Genomic DNA, 15,899 nt, shown 5'->3' with positions numbered 1-15,899 from the left:
TTAAAAGATCAGGGAGTGGATGATGTGAAATACTTCCTCCTGAGAACCTGGGGAGTCACTACCAACCTGAGTAGACAGTACTAATTTTGATGGACTAATTGCCTGATTCCATATAATACAACTCAGCGACAGAGCCTTTGCTATGAATGCAGAAGGTCCCAGGTTCAGTCCTTGGCATCTCCAGTTGAAGGACCAAACAGTAGGTGATGTGAAAGACCTCTGCCTGTGGAGAGCCACTGTGCTATCCTGTGTAGAAAATACTGACTCTGATGGACAGTATAACAGCTTCATGTATGTTCACATGTAAATGAAGACAAAATATATTCCAAACATCCATTTTAGAGCCAGCATGGTGTAGTGGTTAAGGGCGATTGACTCTAATCTTGATACCCAGGTTTGATTCCCGCATTCCACTTTGTCTCTCAACCAGACTCCTGGACCCAAGGGTCCGTAGCAAATGGAGCCAGAGGAAGGGGGGCCTTAAGGCATGAACTCTGTAGGCTCTTGCCTCTTGATTGAGGCCAGAACAAAATGAAGAACAACTACTGGCCTCCATCCTCAGAGGATACAATAGTTAACCCATCTCCAGGACTGATGCTGTGCGATGCCTGATCGATAAACAACAAATCTTGGACTCTACAAACATATTTTGCAGAGCACGAGGTAGACCTGGCATGCGTGGCTGAGACCTGGGTGAGGGAGAATAAAACAGTTCTTATGGTTCTTATCTGAGAACTGGGGGCAGTTCTCAGTCCTGGACTTTGGATCAGGGAGGTAGCAATACTGGCCCAAAAGACTTACTCCTTCAGGGCACTTCCCACGCCAACGATTCCAGGTACAGAATGTGTTGTGGGACTGGAAGTGGCCTGGGCGTGGTGTCATCCATGGTGACAGTAAGATTCTTGCAGGTTGTTACTGGTCCCACCCATCAAACAGACCATACCCTGGATTTAATCTTTGGTGGAGGTGTGGATGTCGATCTGATGACAGTTAATCTTGTCTTATGGTCAGACCAATATGCCTGAAGGTCCAGCTTGGTATACCTCCTCCTACCTGTATAGGCAGGGGGCATATTTTAGCCTACCCACAGAGCCTCCTGGCACCTTAGATGATTTGGTCAGAGACTGGCAAGGTCAGGTACTGGCCACCATTGATAAGATTGCTCCCTTACGTTCTCTCCACCCCCGCCTCAAACGAGCACCTTGATATACTGAGGAACTATGTAAGAGGAGAAGGCAACTGGGACAACTTCAGTGAGCTTGGAAGAAGACTTAAAATGAAACACTCAGAACATCTTATAGGATGTTCTCACTCAAATGGCAGTGAAGCTTGTTAAACGTGAGTTCTATGCAACCTGCATTGTGGCTGCTAGTTCACACCCAGCACAACTGTTTAGGGTAGTTAAGTCCCTTACTCCCCTTGAGGATGGGCGCTCAAATAGTAGTCCATTGGAAATTAGCTGTTTGTTGTCAGAATCCCCCGATTACTGCCATGATTTAATATGCCTTAGCCTCTGTGTAGCAATTTTGCCTGTCTGCCTTTTAGCCTTGAACTATCTGCTAACCAAAGAGCCTCTTGTGGCGCAGAGTGGTAAGGCAACCATCTGAAAGCTTTGCCCATAAGGCTGGGAGTTCAATCCCAGCAGCCGGCTCAAGGTTGACTCAGCCTTCCATCCTTCCGAGGTTGGTAAAATGAGTACCCAGCTTGCTGGGGGGTAAACAGTAATGACTGGGGAAGGCACTGGCAAACCACCCCGTATTGAGTCTGCCATGAAAACACTAGAGGGCGTCACCCCAAGGGTCAGACATGACTTGGTGCTTGCACAGGGGATACCTTTACCTTTACCTTATCTGCTAACCATTCAGTAGTGTAACAAGTACTGTTATCATTGTATGTAGTACTGGATGCTCCAAGGTCAATGTTGGGCATGTCATCATTGTTGGATGTTTTCCCAGAATCACAGAATCATAGAGTTGGAAGGGGCCATTCAGGCCATCTAGTCCAACCCCTGCTCAACGCAGGATCAGCCCAAAGCATCCTAAAGCATCCAAGAAAAGTGTGTATCCAGCCTTTGCTTGAAGACTGCCAGTGAGGGGGAGCTCACCACCTCCTTAGGCAGCTTATTCCACTGCTGAACTACTCTGACTGTGAAAAATTTTTTCCTGATATCTAGCCTATATCGTTGTATTTGTAGTTTAAACCAATTACTGCGTGTCCTTTCCTCTGCGGCCAATGGGAACAGCATCCTGCCCTCCTCCTAGTGACAACCTTTCAGATACTTAAAGTGGGCTATCATGTCCCCTCTCAACCTCCTTTTCTCCAGGCTGAACATTCCCAAGTCCCTCAACCTATCTTCATAGGGCTTGGTCCTTGGAAGGCACCTCGACATGAAAGCCTATTTTGTCTGAGTGTGTGTGTGAACATCTTTGAGTGGGAAAGTTGGGGACAAGAACTGTGTTTTGACCTAGCAAGCCAGATTCAGCTTTGAATCGTCCTGGATAGAACTGCTTAGAAATAAACGCTTGCTTTAACAAAGACATTGTTGTTTTCAAGTCTGTCATCCTGACAGTTGTGTGTGTGCAGTCAGACTGTCAGGCAGATTTTTTTTTAATCAGGGAGGGGGGAAACTTTAAAACTGCACCTCTTATGCTAAATGTATTTATATATCTGTATTTATAGACCGTCCTCCCTTGCAGTTCAGGGCGGTTTAATTTAAGTGTTTAAGAGGAACATGTGTACGTTCCATAGACACCAAATGTCCAGGATGCGTTGTGTATGTTTTAGGGCTTTTAAACAATTCTAAATGCACTTGGAGTACCTTGAAGCCATGGTGATTTATAAGGAGGTGTGTCATGTCTTAAAAGTACAAGATCCCCCATTTTCCCTTCAATGTCGTATTCCAGACATTTGCATTTCAAAGAATTGACTGAATTAATTTCAGACAAAATGTAAATAAGGTACCTGGATTCTAATCAGGAGAGTCAACAGTAAATCTGGATAATTTTTCTTCCCCACCAGGAATGAACCAGCATGTTGAGAAGTTGGATTCTTGGCACCTCTTTTCTGGGCGTGGCTTTCTCACAAGAGCTTTTCATGACCACAGCAGTGTGCAAACTGTGACGGGAAGCCCGAAAATGTGGTTCACTGCAAAAAAGATTTAAAAGCCATTAGTGAGGATGTCAGCGCTGTGATTGGACAAGGCAATGGTATTCCTTTGCTTCACTTTTGTGATTTCTATTCCTCAACTTCAGGATGTCTTAAAAGACTAACAGGACCAAGAGACATATGGTGCTAAAGTTCTGTGATTCCAACTCGCAGTGAGATGTCTGACCCTAAATAGTGGCCATGGGGAAGGGATGGTGACCTGCAGGGGCTTTTGGCTTTTCGCAGGGCCTGTAAAACAGAGCTCTTCCACCAGGTCTATGGTTGAAGGCCAGGGCAAAGAGAAGATCTGTCCCCCCCCCTCCCCATAAGAGGAGTAAGGAGGGAAGGTATTCGATCCTCTTCTATCAATGGTGGCCAGCTGTTTCCCCCTGATCCCCAATGGAGGTAGGTGTGGGGTTGGTCTGCTGCCGTGTTCTTGCTGAGTTTGTATTCTATTAACTGTTGTGTTTTAGAGCTTTGTTTAGGGGATTTGTATTTTACCTATTTATCTTGCAACCCACCATGAGCCGGCTTTGCCAAGAGTGGCAGGCAATTAATAATAATAATAATAATAATAATAACAATAATAATAATAATAATTCTGAAGAAGAAGAAGAAGAGTTGGTTCTTATATGCCGCTTTTCTCTACTCAAAGCGGCTTACAGTCGCCTTCCCTTTCCTCTCCCCACAACAGACACCCTGTGAGGTGGGTGAGGCTGAGAGAGCCCTGATATTCCTGCCCGCTCAGAATGGCTTTCTCAGTGCTGTGGTGAGCCCAAGGTCACCCAGCTGGCTGCATGTGGGGGAGTGCAGAATTGAACCTAGCATGCCAGATTAGAATTCCACACTCCTAATCGCTATACCAAACTACACCAAACTGATGATGATGAAAGCTTGGGGCTATGGCACTGAGGAATGAAGTTAACTCTTCTCCTCCATATACCAGACTTTGGGAGACTGGGGGAAGAAGGCAGAACCAGCCTGAGGATAGAGCACATGGACTGCAGCCAAAGGAGGAAAAAGTGGAAGTCACTCCTCCTGCCATCCCAAAGAAGTGTTCCCACTAGTTCTTCTCTGTGTAGTAGTGTACATGTTTCTTGGCTTTCCCCCCCTACTTGATGGGCTGGACAGAGGTAACTGTGGACAGGGGAGTGTGAAATTCCCCAGGAAATCAGTGTGACCTTTCTCATGCACAAAATGCTTACTTGCGCTGAGAACACTTTTGATAGTAATGGCAAGAGCTATCAAGTCACAGATGACTTATGATGACCTCCATAAGGTTTTCAAAGCAAGAGACAAGAGGTGGTTTGCCATTGCTTACATCTATATAATAACCCACATCTTGCTTGGTGGTCTCCATCCATGAACCAACCAAGGCTGACCTTGCTTAGTTTCCATGATCTGACAAGATCAGGCTAACCTGGGCCCTCAAGGACTGAGCAGAACAAGTCATCAAGTCACAGGCAACTTATGGTGACCACATAGGCTAGTAGCTCTCCAGATGTCCATGGATTAGAATTATCCTGAGCCCTGGCTGGCATCTGGAGAGCCACAGTTTGGCCACCCCTGACATAGGGTTTCCAGGGCAAGAGGTGAATAGAGGTCGTTGGCCATTGCTTGCCTCTGTGAATCAGTGGTCTCCCATACGTGCCAACCAGGGCTGACCCTGCTTAGCTTCCTAGATTTGATGAGATCAGATTGGCCTGGGTCATCCAGGTCAGGGCTTTATAGGGATATTTACAAGAAAATAGGGTCTGGCACTGGTAAACAGGAGCAGGTAGAGCATACAGTTTTGGCGGCAGATTCCCATTGGAGTATATACTTGGGGTCAATCACAGGTCTGTTTGGTTTTACAACATGCAAGAAACAAGCTTGAGTTTCATACTCACCCTCTCCCCACCCTTTGGCTCATTTTCCAAGCTTCACGTCTTTTTTTTAAAAAAAATCCTTCTCTTCCCTTTTCTCAAACTGGTCCAGATTACTGTTGCTGGCTGGATATACTGTTCCCTCTGCTGACCGAACCAGGGAAGAGCTTATCACTCAGCCGGACTAATTCTATGGCTGAGTTGAATTTAGGGGAAAGCAACACAGGCTGGTATTCCCTGTCATGTTTGGGGCTTGATGTAAAGCAAAGCAGAGGAAGAGGAGGAGGAGAGTTCGCAAGGAATAAGTAAAGCTCCCAAACAATGCTCAAGGGAGAAATCTAACTATTGATCCTCAGCATAATTACATGAGTTTTCAAAACTGCCCTGACCTGGCTAGCCCAGTTTTATCATATATTGGAAACTAAGCAGGGTTGGCCCTGGCTAGTATTTGGATGGGAAACTCCAAGAAACATCAGGGTCACTACACAGAGGCAGATGGCAAGCTACTATCTGAGCATATCTTGCCCTGAAAACCCATAAGTCAATTTGATGTCAATTTCCACCACTGCCACCATATTAGGTGTGACAGGCTGCTAAACCAGAGAGAAAATGAGGAACCCTGGGCTGTCTGGGATTTCCATCGCAAGGACGATTTTACACAGAATGACATCAGCAACCAGACCATCACATGAAATCACCCTAGTCTGGTAAGACCTTGGAGGAGGAGCTGGTCTCATAGCTTAAGTGCCACTCAGCGCTTAACACCTACTCAGGGCGACTGTCCTGCCCCTGAGTATCTCCTCTTCCAACCGGCTTGCCTGCCTGTTGAGCAGCCAGCCAATTGCCTTCCGTCCCTGACCACCCTCTCCTCCTTCCACTTCCCTCCGAGGCTCAGAGGCTGCAGCTCCCTGCTGTGTTAGAGCTGCCCCTGCCAAAGAGTTCCCTTCCTTGGGGCCTCCAGACTGCAGCCTTTCCAGGTCCTGGGGGAGGAAGGGGCCATCCACAGACTTCTTCCACCCCACTTCACCCCCAATCTAGCGCCCGTTGAATTCCTGAATGCTACAGGCTTTGTCCCTAGTAAGAATATAAGAAGAGCCCTGCTGGATCAGATCAAAGGTCCACCTAGTCCAGCATGCAGTTCACACGGTGGCCTACCAGCCGCCTCTAAGAAGCCCACAAGCAGGATGTTGGCAAGAGCACCCTCCCACTCATGCTCTGGAGCAGCTGACATAAGGAGGTACACTCTCTTTCGAACTGGACCAAGTAGGCACCCATTAAGAGGAATCATGGATGGATAAGGAGGGAGGGTGAGAAAGAGAGAAAGGAAAGAAAAAGAAATGAAGAGACAGAAGGGGAGGGAAGTTTCTCCCAGCCATCCAGAGTCCCAGAGGGCCAGCAGGGGCCCATTTCTGGACCTTGCACAGAAGCCCCAATCCAGAGCATGCCATGTGGAGGCTTGACAGGTCGCCATTTCTGGACCTCCAACAGCCCCCTCTCCAAAAGGTGAGCAGAGGGCTGTATGGAGGTTGCCACAGGAGGCGTCTCGCTCCCCCCCCCATGTCCTCCAAGTTGAAGTTGAACTTGACTACCTCACTACTAACTACAGGTCATTTATAAACAGGATGAAAAGCACTGGTCCCCAAAAAGATCCATGCGGTGTTACCCAAATTGGATCCCTTAAAGGGAATTGTGGGGAATTATGAATATAGCAAGAGACTGGGTAACACGAGGTCCATTCCCTGGGATAAGCCCTTCTTCAATAAAGATGGGAATTAAGTTTACAACCAAGGGGAGAGAGGGGGAGGGAGAGGGGGAGAGTGATGTATTTGAAGTGGGCTGTCTGGAGTACCACTTAGTACCACTTAGATGGACAATGCCTAGTCTGGTTGGAAGCTAATGGGATGAGCCCTCACCTTTGTCTACTCAATGGCTCAAAGTTAGGAAGTCAGAAGAAACACATTAAGAATCGTTAGAGCAAGGGAGATGCTGCTAGACAGAAAATGCACTGAGCAAACAGAGACAAAAGAAGTTCCATTTAGTACCTGGAAGGGATCTGGCTGGGAGGATCGCCCATAATTCCCCATTTAGGCTTAATTCGGTTGGCCTAGGGAAATGGAGGAGAAAGGAATTTTCCATCCTGTTCTGGCAATCTCAGACAAGCTGGAGTCCAGCCTGAACTCCTTGACCAAGAAAATCCAATGACTTTCCATATCAAGCAGCTGTCAGTCTGGTTCCTGTGTACGCCATTCTGTACAGTGGCCAATATTTGCCAGGCATATGGAGGTGCCTTCTCGAAGACCGCCTACAATTATGGGGGCTCTTGCCAGGGTAACAGAGAGACCCAGCTGTTCGCAGTCCTATAATTGTTTATTGAATGCCCCATCCTGTTGACTCATTCTTTGCAATCTGCCTTGAGTTCCCAGACAAGAATAACAGAAATAAATAAGTAGTGAAAACTGACCTTTTCTTTCTTTCTTTCTTTCTTTCTTTCTTTCTTTCTTTCTTTCTTTCTTTCTTTCTTTCTTTCTTTCTTTCTTTCAGCCAATTTGGAATCCGTAGTCCTGTTTTCCTATGACTATGCAGTTTGCTCAGGAGTCTTTAGTCAGGAATTAGTCAAAAAGCCTTTTGGACAACAATGGCCACAAACTCATTCTTGTCCTCTTGTTTTAATGAAACTTTCCAAGAACTCTAAAATATTAGTGAGACATCTTACCTTTGCACAAGCCAGGCTGGTTTTTATTCAATAGTAGGGGCCTAGCCCACTGCATTCAGGAATCCAATGGGCGCTAGATTTGGGGGGGGGGGGAGTGGAAGAACTCTGCAGATGGCCCCCCTCTCCCCCCAGGACCTGGAAAGGCTGCAGGCTGGAGGCCCCTGGGCATGGAACTCACCAGCAGGGACAGCTATCCTGCAGCAGGAATCTGGAGCCTCCGAGCCTCGGAAGGAAGTGGAAGGAGGAGGGGGTGGTCAGGGGTGGGGGATGGAAGGCAACTGGCTGGCTGCTGGACAGACAGGCAAGCCGGTTGGAGGAGGAGGCACTCAGGGGGGCGGGAGACAGCTGCCCTGAGTGGGTGAAGCACTGAGTGGCAGTTAAGCCTAGAGACACGCTCTTCCCCAAAGCCTTTACCAGAAATATATTATTTTGAACAGATGCTTGACAATTTCATCTTCAAAAATGCTTTCCATCAATTTACCTGGTGCAGATATTAAGTTCACCAGCTTGTAATTTCCTAGCTCCCCCTGAATCTATTTTTTATATATGGATGATACATTGGCTACCCTCTAGTCCTCCAGCACAGAGGCTGATCTTAGGGACATATTACAGATCTCAATTAGAAGATCAGCAATTTTGCATTTGAGTTCTTTAGGCGTTCTGTGATGGATACCATCTGGTCCAGTGATTTGTTATTTCCAATTTGTCTAAAATTCTAGAACTTCCTCCCCTCGTCCTCCCGTTACCCCAACTCCATATCCTCTCTTCCTGAAAACATCCGTAGAGCAGTGAAAACAGATGAGAGGAAGCAGCCCAGGTCAATCAACTTTATACATCCTTCTTTTGTGATATCCTTCTAGACCACATTCACAGTGTTGGTCTATTCAGGTCTTTGCAAAATCTGGTGATCAAACTTACCTTGTTCACAAATGCCCATTTTCTTTCAAGGAGCTTTATTTGTCATACAGGACAATTTGTTTGCAGCTTTGTTGTTTACATAGGTGGCACCTCTTCAGGGGAACTCAAGAGCAGAGAAGAAAAAGGAAAGCAATGATGGATGTTTTTTTTTTTTTCTGGCCCATGGAATCTCCAGACTCTTGGGGTGAAGGCTGTGGCGAGACAATTGTCTTTCTGCTTTGGGCGCAAGCAACACGATCTGCAAATGTGCTTAGGATCACTAAATTATGGTGTTACAGTTTTAAGCACGTGTTTAATCAGTTCACATGCCATTCAGGAGATCTGTAACGTCCTAGCTGTTGTCAAGACGCAGACCTCAGTCTTCATAGGACCGATGCCCTTCATTCATTCACCGGTGTTCCCTTTAAGGTTCTTAGGAGGAGGAGATACATTGGTTTTAAATCCCTCTTTCAGTTTGTCCCTTAGGGGGATCCATATTGATGCAGTTCTTTGTCAATGGCTTTCTTCAAGAAGCAGTCCTAACTAGAGGACCAAGTTACAAGCTCTGGTTCTCTTTGGACTTCCGGTGGGCTAATCTTACATTTGCTTATTGCAGTGTTACCTGATATAGTCTGGCCGGCTTGAGCCTTCTCATTGAGATTCTGACTCCCTTTCAACAAAAATGGTGAAGGGTTTGGAGACGTATGAAGAAAGGTTGGGGGAGGTTGGTCTGTTTAGCCTGGAGAGGAGACGACTGAGAGGGGATCTAATAACCATCTTCAAGTATTTAAAAGGGTGCCATACAGAGCAGCGGTCCCCAACCTTTTTATGGTTGAGGACCGGCTCCGGGGGTGGGGAAGAGCCGGCGGCCCGGACACCGCACATGGCAGCAGCGTGGCAGCTCAGCACATGCACGTTTTCACCACCAGGGGGCGCTAACATCCATGCACGGCAGCTCCCCGCATGCACGTTTGTATGCCGGCAGCCACGCCTGCCTCTTCCCCCCATCGCAGCAAGAAGCTAGCCGGGCCACGAGCAAAGCTGCCGCTTTGGTGGCCGCTTCTCTCGCGGCCTGGTGAGCTTCTCGCTGTGGGGGGGGGGGAGAGGCAGGCGTGACCTTCATGGCCCAATACCGAGGCCTTCACAGCCCGGTACTGGGCCACAGACCGGGGGTTGACGACCCCCGATATAGAGGATGGAGCAGAGTTGTTCTCTCTTGCCCCAGAGGGAAGGATCAGAACCATTGGGATGAAATTAATTCAAAAGAAATTCCAGCTAAGCATCCAGAAGAATTTCCTGACAGTTAGAGCTGTTTCTCAGTGGAACAGGTTTCTTCGGGAGCTGGTGGGTTCTCCATCTTTTTTAATTTTTAAACAGAGGCTGGAGAGCCATCTGACAGAGAGGCAGATTCTGTGAAGGTTCAAGGGGGTTGCAGGTGACAGTGTATGAGCAATAGGATTGTGAGTGTCCTGTATAGTGCAGGCGGTTGGACTAGATGACCCAGGATGTACCTTTCAACTCTATGATTCTATGATTCAATACCAGGGCATATTCTGCACTCAAGGGCTAATGCACCTTCAATGCACCTTAGAAGTATATTTTCCTGTTCTGCACAGAAAAATCCAGCTGCAAAAGCACATTAAAAGTGCTTTATCTTCCATATGCAAAATTAGCCCTTGTCCTTGTGCTGTTGCACTGGAGTCAGGCACTTTTGTCAGTGGAACAGAACCTCCCTGGCTTCCCCTATCCCACTGTGGGCCACCGTTTTCCCTGAAATGTTGTCGGGATGTTGTTGCCAGGAAGGGAAAACTGGCAGAAGTTACATTCCCCCTTCTGTTAGGGGAACATTTTGCCCATCTCCAACCCATTATCTCAAATGTCTTCTGAATGTCCTCTCCATTTCCAAAGAGGTTTACCAGGCAAGGTTCTTGTCTGAGCCCCAAAGTCTTCATGGACGCATGGATTCCAGCCATTGTGGGCAATATTATGGCCGCACAGTCCAAAGAACAATGAACTCCACTCATGGAACAGGTTCTTTCCTGCCTCTCCTTTGATTGCAGTTTCACAAAAGGGGGACCCTTGGGGGAAGCATGGGGGCAATATTGGTGTCTGCAGCAGAAACAGGAATTGGTAGGAATGAAATCACCCTCCTCTGTGATACAGAAAGGGAGATCTTGGATCCAAGCTGCACGTTCTTGTTGTTCACGCAACCCAACATCCCTAAAAATATCTTCACCAGCACATTTTTCATTCATTATTAAAATACCTAATTCAGTGACATGGCTCATTATTTGTAATTGGGCACTCTTCGCTAATACATTTGCTCCCCTTTAATTTGAATCTGTTTCCTCACTAATTATTTTGTTACTAAGCAATGTCTAGTAAGAAGAGGTGTTAAACTCTAAAATCTTCACACAAACAAGAGGGATGCCCAGTCTGCATGAGGGAGTTCCCCTCCACTCTTGTGTTAGTACAATAATTCTGCGAATTTTCCAGGAAGCGTTTCTTGAAGGGGGGGGGGGGAGAACAAAATATCCTGGGTTTCTTTGCGGCAAACTACACTTTGCTTCATCTCTAGGATTTTGAGAAGGTTGGCTAAAAAAGAATTGGATGATCCATTTGTCTGTTCATTATTATTAATATAAAAACAAATTCTTAAAACATCCCCCCCCCATTTGCTATTGTAGCCAAGACACTTAACTGCAGGCAAATGCTAACCCCTGAAAAATTACCCCGCAGTCTGTTTACTTACTTAAGGACCAATATTCAGATTATGAAGTCCTCAAGTACAGTGAGAGATGATATGGGGACAGTCAGTTTAACATCAGTACCAGGGAAGGTTTCGGAACAGATAATTAAACAGGCAATGTGCAAACTTAGAGGATAATGTTCTACTTAATAAAAGTCAACATGGATTTCTCAGGGACAAATCCTGCCAGACTAATCTAGAGTTGACTGTCGCATGGATCACTGTGGCCAAACAGCACAGGGGCAGGTAGGGCACTAGTAGATGTGCCCAGCAAAGGTGGTGAAATGCTACTCAAATAGCCTGTGCCTCCAATTGACTACTATTTCGGCGCCCTTCCTCAAGGGCGGTCAAAGATCGAACTATCCTATACAACTGGGCCGGGCAAGAGCTCACAGATACGACAGAGGTGGCAGAAAACTCATATTTAGCCACTGCCATCTCATGAGACCTCAGAAGCGTGCGATAGGATGTTCTTGCAGCTTCATTATGAGATTTCCGCCACATTCTGCCACTTCCCTCTTTCTCTCCCTTAGGTCTCCAGGATACCAGGAAGCCATTTTGAGACGAGGGAAGAGAGGGTGCTTGGGAGCAATCTCGTCAATGTTGGCAGTCAGATGAGACTGCTGTGGGCCTATTTGACCCTATTCGCTCCCTGCCCTTCTCTTGACCAACCTCCTCACCCTGCTATACCTCCCTTGGCCCATAATCCTTGGGATCCCTGACCCTATTTGGGCCCCTCCCTCAGGTCTATTCCCCTTTGCCAAGTCCCCCTTGAATGTAGCCTCTATCTCCTCCTAGCCTACACCTCCTCCTATAACTAACTGTATTACTAATAGGCTTCCCCCCACCCAAACCACCCCACCCTAACAAAGAAAACCCACCCCTCACCCTAATCTAACTGTTCCTAACACTAATACAGATAAAAAATCTCCTGGTAGGTGTACTCGGATCTCCCACACAAGGAGTCTACTCTTTGAGTCTACTCTTTTCCAGGTCCTAGGGCTTACTAACACTCCCCCCCCCCCAACCCCAACTTGCTTCGTTCAGATCTTCTGAGGATATGCATCTTCAGTGGCTGCCGTGCCACCAATCACCGCCATGTGGTCACTGTCCAACCTGGTCTTCTTGATCGGCTGTTGCATGAGAAGCTAAAACACTAGTTCAGCAGATGCAGGGAATGCGATGGGTATAATTTATCATGATTTTAGCAAGACTTTTGATAGGTTCTCCCATGTTATTCTTGTGAAAAAGTTAGTTAAATCTGGGGTGGATAAGGTCAGAATCAAATGGATATGTTGTAATTGGCTGGCTGATAGAACCCAAAGGGTGCTCACCAATGGTTCATCATCTTGGACGGAGGTAACCAGTGGTGTAAGGGCTCTATGTTGGGGGCAATATTGCTTAACATTTTCATTAATGTTTTGGATGAGGCAACAGAGGGCATATTGACCAGATTTGCAGATGACCCTACATTGGGTGGGGTGGCTAATATCCCCAGAGGAAAAGACTACTATTCAAGGAGATCTGGATAGGCTGGAAAATTGGGCCATACCCAGTAAAATGAATTTTAATAGGGAAAAGTATAAAGTATTACATTTGGGTAATAGTAATGTGATACATAAATATAACATGGGAGAAATCTGGCTTTATAGTAGCACTTGTGAAAGGGACTTAGGAATTCTGGTGGACCATAAGGAATATAGGTCAACAGTACGATATGGCAGCTAAGGCGGCCAATGCAATATTCAGCTGCATTACTAGGAGCATAGATTCTAGACCAAGGGAACTCATAATACCACTCTACTCCACATTGGTTAGACCTCATATGGAATATTGTGTCCAGTTCAGGGTGCCACAGTTCAAGAAGGATACGGACAAGTTGTTCAGAGAAGGGCGGTTGAAGGGTCCTCTTGTGGTCTCTTCAAGGTCTATGTGATTCTGGTTTCGTATTATGTGTCATGAGTTTTGAACCTATCATATACACAACAGCCAAAGCAAGCAGGGAGAAGCAGCTTCAGCCTTCCCTTGCACTGCATCTGCATCCTCCTATTGTCCTGTGTGCTGGTATTCCTGCCATTGCAAGGAAGTAGGTGGAGCTATCTATGTCGTAATAGTTTCATAATGAAGGCAGCTGTGGCTCTACAGGAGACAAAAGTAGCACTGATGGGGGAAGAGCTGAAGCTACTTCTTCCTGAGACCTGTGGCTGCCAGCGGAAAAGGGCCAAAGTGCACCCAGGAGGCACAAAACACTGGTTCCACATGTGATACAAAGCCCTTGTGTTGACCCCCAACACACTGGAGAACTTTGTAATGTGAGGATTATTGCTTAGGCCACACACAGCACGCAGTGAGAGGTAGTGTCTAGCCATCAAAGGTTGCCAAAATATCACCATTGCAAAGTCAGATATTGGTTAAATCACACTCACAGCTTCAAGCCTGAAGGGAAATCCAAAAACAGGGTTCTAGAGCACAGGCTAGGGTCAGAGATGAGGGAATCAATCCAGAATACAGGCTGCATGGTCAGGAACAAACAGACATATGACTTTCATGCAGCCACTTCCCCGTTTGCTGCTTTTATATATAGTGTTAAGTACCTGCCAGCTGCCTTAGCCCTGCTCCTGCAAACACTCATCACTGATGTGGAACAGCTGCAGTGTTGCCAAACGAGCAACCTTCTGTCTTGCAGTTCCCTCCTCCTCCTCCTATGATCTTTCCAAGGCTCGGGTGACAGGGGAGGCGAACTGATTGGCTGATTACTTTTTGTTGCCCACTTAGGACCGAGGGGACATTGTATTTGGCTGTGGATTTCTATCCTCCTCAGAGACTGTCTCTTCCTGCAGTGTCTCTGTCCCTAGCTGTAGCTCAGGGATCAGGACTGCTGACTGACTCTTCCTCAGGGGAGTCCTCTACATCAGGGGTAGTCAACCTGTACCAGCAAACGCTCATGGGAATTATAGTCCATGGACATCTGGAGCAGTGGTCTGCAACCTTTTTGGGGTTGCAGACCGGTGGGGGGGGAGGGTGATCCTGGCACAGCGCATGCGCACCGGCCCCTGCGCAAACACACATGCGTAGCAGTTTCGTGCATGTGTGTACCTGCCACGCATGCGTGTTTGCGCTCCTGGTGGGCCACAAATACACATGCGCGGCAGTTCCACGCATGCATGAAACCGCCGTGCATGCATATTTGCACTGCTGGCCGCACTTTCCTCCCCCCCCCCTTCCGCAGAAAGAAGCTGGCCAGGCTGCAAGCTAATCGTCCGCTTTGGCGGCCAATTTGCTCGTGGCCTGGCAAGTTTCTCGCTGGGGGGCGGGGATAGGGAGCTGCGGCCCGGTGCCGAAGCCTTCGTGGCCCAGCACTGGGCCGCAGCCCGGTGGTTGCAGACCACTGATCTGGAGGGCCACAGGTTGACTGCCCCTGCTCTACATCACTTTGTTTTGCTGGAGCTGGCTAGTCCATGGCAACCAGCTTTTCAAAGCACAACCCCAAAGTGCTTTTATGGTGCCTGCTATGGGCACAGAGTCTGAATACTGGGAAGCTTTTAAGCACTGGAGGGCATTGGACTCACCACACTGAGGTAGAAAACTTGCCCAATCTGGCCAGGTGCATTCAGCAACGAAGCTGAAGAACGTCAGTCTACCTGTGCCAAAATGTGTTGCAAACTATACGCTCATAGCTGAGCATGGTTAACAGACTCTAGAAACAAGAGCTTAGGCTGCATACATTCAAATACTGGTTAACAATCCACTTCCATTATCTTCCACTGTCTCTCCTTTCTAATTTGTTGGGAGATCCTTACTTTATTAAGGGTGTTAATGAAGTAATTTCTCATGAACTTCGTTGTTTAGGATTAGATTTATCTGCTCTAGTCAATTATGATGAGAAAACAGTCCTAAAGTTGATTACAAAAAAATTAGAAGACCAGGATATTCAAATAACAGGCACATTAAACCCACAGGATCTGGTCACCTGATCACTGGGACATCTTCTGGTCCCACAAATCAATGCCCCTATACCTAACAAGTGTTAGATGATTACTGCCTAAAAAGGGCCTTTCTCCTTGCTTGCCTAAATATTTTCCTTCAAACCTATCAAGAGGCCGTTTCCTTCAAATTCCCCAAGATGAGAGAAGTTATCTGCACAGATGCAATGTACCAGATTCCCTTATCCACCTATTAAACTGCCCCAGATTTCAGATGTACCATGATTACCTGAGGTTTTTTTTAATGAGAAAACTGAAATATATGTGGACTGATGAGAAACATCTGGTGAAAATGATGTTGAGTGTCAAGGAGGCTTCTCAGATAGTAGACTTTGCAAAAATTCTGTTGATTATTTTAAGGATCAATCTATCTCTGTTGCAGATTGGCTGAATGTCATAAGGCTTTATTACTGTTATCCATATGTCTATCCCTGGAATTTGTTTGCTGTTTTAATTGTTGTTTTATGCATATCAAATCTTGTGCCAATAAAGGTATCTGAATTCGAGGTAGAAAACACCTAGTATTTTTAGACATAACCACTAAAAAC

Source organism: Paroedura picta, chromosome 5, assembly GCF_049243985.1.
Source record: "Paroedura picta isolate Pp20150507F chromosome 5, Ppicta_v3.0, whole genome shotgun sequence".
Taxonomy (NCBI): Eukaryota; Metazoa; Chordata; class Lepidosauria; order Squamata; family Gekkonidae; genus Paroedura; species Paroedura picta.
Note: the sequence above shows the minus strand (reverse complement) of the source record.